We start from the raw sequence: 5504 nt of genomic DNA, 5'->3' as shown, positions 1-5504 counted from the left end.
GCACACCAAGGAAACTCAACAGTCAAGGTGTGACTTGAGCTCAGCCTTGAGGATAAGAAAGTCTCTTTAGAAGCCGTAAAACCCAAAGAGGTAAATTTCCACTCCAAGACCTCGCAACCACTGGTCCCTGTGCTGAGCGATATGGCTGAAGCCAGGGCGGAAATGCCGGTGACCCACCTGATCTCTGCTGAGATTCCCAGCTGAAAAGACCCACGTCACAGGCTCTCGCCCACAACCTGTCGGTTGCAGGGACCGTAGGCACCACAGACAGAAAGAAAAATAGGCCCGGGAAACCGAAACAGATTTCTGTACTGTAACTTGACCGTCTGGGATTTCCAGGCACTACAGCTCACGTTCTTGGAAACCGTGGTCAAAACAAACAAGCCAGCTTCTCCCCTGCGGTGACCTGGGCACGGCTATGGGGTGTGACAAGGGGCCAGAGCCAGGGCCTTCCTGGGCGCAGCTTCAGAAGGCTGGGTTTTGAGGGGTCCGGGCGGGGGGTTGCTTGTCGGGAAGACGGCAACCTTACTGCAGACCCGAGGCTGAGCGCGGATCTCAGAAAGAAGGCAGTAGTCCCTTCCAGAGGTCCTGCCACTCCGCTGCTCAAGGGGAAGAAGTGGACGTGAGCGGACAGCGTACTACTCAGCCACAGGCCACTGTTCCTCATTCTGTCCTCGGGCAAAGACATCGAAGAAGGGTTGGTCCCCCGTCTGCAAAGTAACGAACTGGGGTTCCGGCAGTTTACACGGCTTGGCCAAGGTCACACAAGCCTTGAGGAACAAAGCCAGCCATGTAACCCCAAATCCCACGGACTTTTAAAAGTAAAGTTCCTTCTGTTTAATCAAGGCAGCTTCGAGGGATGGCCGAGAGTACAAACCTGGGTATCTGTGGCGCCAGCAGGTGAGTCCAGGGACCCAGCGGGGGTCCCACGGGACCAGGGGGAGGACCCTGGCTGCAGGCAGGGTAGAAAGCCACCCCAAGCGGGCAGCCAGGTGCTGAAAGCAGAGCTCACTGAAGGGAGAGGGAGTCCAGGTACAGACTGCCTGGGAGAGCCTGGAAAGGAAAGCAGGGAAGGTCTTTGTTAGGCCCAGGTGTTTACGGAGGTTTGTGGTCTAGTGCACAGTGTCTTCACAGGCATGTAGGAACCAGCCAGAACAAAGACAAGCGCAGGGTGTGGCTTCTTGGGAGTCGCGGGGGCTCGGTACCTAGAAGTGTAGCACTGCTGGTCTGGAACGCACACAGGCGGCTTCATCTGCTCGCTTCCACCTGGTCCTTCCTTAGACGTTACCAGCCTAAAGAAATGACCACTATTCCCTTACAAGGAGGACACACACTGTCTGTGTGATGAGGCACGTGTAAAGTGGGGGTCAGGGCCTAGAAAGGACAGAAGCAGGAGCAGAAAGACAGAGAAAATAGAAAAGGAGCAAAAAGATCTTTTATGAAGTCCTTCAGTTTCTCTATCTTACGTGGATGCCAAGGTTTGAAGCCCAGGTCGGCCACTAACCCGCTGAGAGGCCCCAGAAATTGCACCAAACACCTCTTTGCCTCAGTTTCCTCCTATCTAAAATGGGATAATAACAGTGAGGACCAAGTGTCAGTAGGTGCAGCACACACAGACCCGTACCTGACGCAGAGGAAGTGTCACCTACTGGGGATGGTGGCCCGACGTAGGAGCAGAAGTGAAAAGGCACTCTGAGAACTGCGGAAGGGAAACGGACTAAAAAGCACTGGGTGTGGGAGAAGGAAGGGAACCGAGAAGACAACAGGGCAAAAAATGACCAATTTCTCCTTCAGCCAAGCCTGGGGTCGCCCCCTCCCGGCTCCTCCTTCCCCGCTACAGAAGGCAGCCACGGCCACACCCAGTCTGCGGGGCTGTTGGAAACTGGGCTACAGATAGAGGACTTGGGGTGAGAGCTGGGGGGGATTAGACAGGCAGACAGACAGCCTTCCAGGAACAGAGGCTCTAATCTTGAATGGAGATTCTCCTACACAAGGAAGACACAAAAATCGAACATTTAGGACCCCTTTGCTCCACTGCTCCCCATGGCTCAACAAAGAGGGCAGCTCTGTTTGTATCTCACCTTCAAAGTCTGCAAAACTGTACGTACCCGTCATACCATGGGCCTCCTGGTCAGTGGGCTGCCAGCTTCACACTCTCTGCCTCAGTGGCCCCAGACCAAAGGAGGAGGAGCTCTTGATAACCACTGGGAACAGTGATCACGGTTGCCAAGGGAACATTCAGGTCACACCCAGCTACTCAAGGAGTTTGAAGGATAAAATGACAACAATAATGCAAAATTACCCTCCAGCAGGGGTGCCGTCACGGTGCCGTGGAAAGACACTGAAGTCAAAGATTTAGGACTAGAGCTCTGGCTCCATTACCATTAGCCTTGCGACACTAATCCTGTCATTTCTTCCTCGGTGTCACCTGTAAAATGAGGATAATATTCTATTTCCTACTGTTGTATAATGAAGAATTCTGCTGGTCTTTGTCCCAGGTTCTGGGACTGAGTATTCTGAGCCCTTGGAATTTCCCAATTGATGGAAGTGTCTGTGGTCCATGGGCCCCCTGGGCCATCTCTGAGTTTCTGCTAAGGAGATGACTCAGGCAAGGGGCTGACTTTGCCCGAAAGACCAACCATGTGATTAGAGGGTTAGCGCTTTGAGCCACATGTTATCAGTCCAACCTTCCGGCCACTGAAGAAGGGCATTGCAGATTCAGTCTAATCACATGCCTTACGATTTAGTTGGTTGTGTCTACCTAATGAAGCCTCGGTGTAAAAAAAAAAAAAAAGGAACTCAGAAGAGCGTCGTAGCTGGGAACACACATAAGTGTGCTGGGGGGGACACGCCAGACTCCGTGGGAGGACAAAGGAGCATTTGAAACCTACCAGACCTCCCCTGTGTGTCTTCGTTTGGCTGGTCCTGATTCGTATCCTTTATAATGAAACTATAATTGTAATTGTGGCACTTTCCTGAATTCTGTGAGTCATCTTAGTGAACGTCAAAAACCTGAGGGAGCCACAGGACTCCCAATTTGTGGCCAGTTAGTTATACAAGTGCAGGTGGCCCGGGGCTCCCAAATTTTCAGCTAGCATCTTAAGTGAAGGCAGTCTTGCTGGAAACAAGGATCTTACCTTCTGAAGTCTGAGCTAATTCCAGGGGCTATGGCTAGGATCCGAATGATATTGCAGCATATGTGCCCGCAAATGCTACCGGAGGACAGACATACAACCGTGTCTGAGATAAGAGCTTACAAGTTGTGAAAGGTTAAGTAAATAATACATACATAATTTTCTTAAAGGTTGTATCATTTAAGTCATTTTTTCCAACGATTCAGATGGGTCATTGTTGTTCCGCCAATAATCTCTTGCCTAACCCATGGAGGCTACGTTTACTTATTCATTTATTCATTTAACAAAATGTAATGGAAATACAATATGCACAAGACTCTGTCCTACATGTGGAACTAGTGGCGAAATAGCAAAATGGAAAAGAAGTCATTCTTATTGCCAAGAAAAACACAAACTAGCAGAGGAGATGCGGCAACAAACTGAAAAAAAAAAAAAGCCGGGAGTGTGTGCCACAAAAGCGGCACAGGTAAGCTAAAGAGAAGGGATCCTTTCTGAGGGAGTCAAAGAAAATCTGCAGAGGAAACGGCACTGAACCAGGCCTTGAGAAAGGCCCAGTGCGCAGACGCAGACGCGGAGGAGGAAGCACAGGGACATCCGAAGGCAGGAGGCGGAGAGCCAGGGGCGTGCGGGGAAGGGCACATCACCACGGGGAGCGATGTCACAGCAGCACCGACGGTCACATCAGAACCAGCTCACAGCGTCGGGGGAAGCGTCTGTGACATCCCGTGGGCAAAAGATGTAAAATCCTGAACAATTTGGTAGCATCAGATACAACAATTTTATCCAGAAGCTTTCACTCTTTTCTGTTAAACGTAATTTGGTTGAAAAGGCTGAAAAGCCCTTTTCTTCCTCATTTTAAGAAGAGAAACAAGGAGCTAGAGGTCCTGCGACAGGCCTGTGTCCCCGCGGACTCGTCCGCAAAGGTCAAAGCAGGGGGAGGCCAGGGTCACAAACTTCTAGCCCAGTTCTTCTCGCAAACACCTTCCCTCGGGCTTAAAGCTGCGCTTTCAAATTTGAACAGTTAATAATTCACGGACCTCGTCTTTGGACTAAAGGGGACATGCCCTGCTTCTCTTCTGCAGACAGGGCGTGCGCCCGCTGCCTCCCCGAGGGGCAACAGCCCCGATGCACGAGGGCCCGCAGCGGCCGAGGTCTCAGCACTGAGGAGCCGAGGGCCACCCGCGAGGCCCAGACGCAGAGCGGGACCCGCGAGCCCGGCCGCACCGGCGCCGGCCAGCTGTGGAGTGACGCCGGGGGCAGCCACAGGACCGCCCGCGGGAGGCACGAGTGGCCTTGCCTGGAGACAGCCAGACCGCGAGGCAGGTAGAGCCAAACCAGCGCTGCCCTGCGCACAGCAGAGGGACAGCCGCGGCCGCCTGCAGAGAGCCGAGGGGCCTCGCGTGCTCCACGGCCCTGGTCGGCGACCTTTCCTCTCTCCTCAGCCTCTCCCCGACCCGCCACAAGATCCGCAGCTCCTGCAGCACGGGGAGTTTCCGGACAGTCCTCACTGCGTCTGTGAGGGACGGGCAGGGAGAAGGACCCTAGCTCCCGCTTCGCCGGCGTAAGATGCCCGAGCAAACCCCCCGAGCAAACCCCCGAGCAAACCCCCGAGCAAACCCCCGAGCAAAGCCGCGGAGACCGTACTGCCCCGCTGCAGTGAGGGCTGATGTCAGGGTTTCCGGGTTTATGAGCGACCAACAGGACACAATTTTTTAAGCTCCAGGAATCAAAGTAAATTTAATGTTCATCCATAACTGCATGACAATAAAGGATCCAGTCCTAGAGCCCACTTTCATGTCCAGGGACGTGGCCCCAAAAGACAGTCACCAAGTTGCCTGCCTCGTGGCAGGGAGAAGGGCGTGGCCTGCTGGCAGGTGACCCGTCCTCCGCGGCGGACTGGGGACTCTCGCTGTGAAGCCGCGGGCTCTTCCACCCGCGTCGGCTGGCACGAGCCTTTCCTCCTCTCCCTCCAAACCACCTCCTGTTGTGTCGGTTCCCCCGCGGACGCCTCCCTAGGCTCGTACGGACAGAACGTCAGGGCATACTGTCAGCATCGGGGAGCTGAGTTGGCCGACCCAACGTGTATGTTGCCACATCTCAAGCTCGGTCTTGTGTCCTGGAGAGGGTTCATTCTCCAGATTAAGAATTTTCCCTCATTACTACTTGGCCACTAGCCAGAATTTCTCACCCACCCTGAAGAGGTGGGCAAGTGCCCATCATAACTTATCTTCTTGGGGGTTTTGGTCAGAATTTTCTATGTTTTCAGCTAAAAAAAAAAAAAAAAAAAAAAAAGTTTGTTTTCCCTGGAGTGTAACTACATACAACCTTCACTTCTCTGTTCAACAAATATTTATTGTGCCCGGTACTGTT

General features: G+C 53.1%; 1 pseudogene; it reads left to right on the top strand.

Annotated features, from left to right (window-relative positions):
* The first annotated feature begins 394 nt into the window (after positions 1–394).
* On the top strand, positions 395–4738 carry LOC116576604 (annotated as a pseudogene).
* Positions 4739–5504: the final 766 nt, after the last annotated feature.

The sequence above is a fragment of the Mustela erminea genome, chromosome 17 (assembly GCF_009829155.1).
Source record: "Mustela erminea isolate mMusErm1 chromosome 17, mMusErm1.Pri, whole genome shotgun sequence".
NCBI classification, from domain to species: Eukaryota; Metazoa; Chordata; class Mammalia; order Carnivora; family Mustelidae; genus Mustela; species Mustela erminea.
This window is presented reverse-complemented; position numbering and strand designations above follow the sequence as displayed.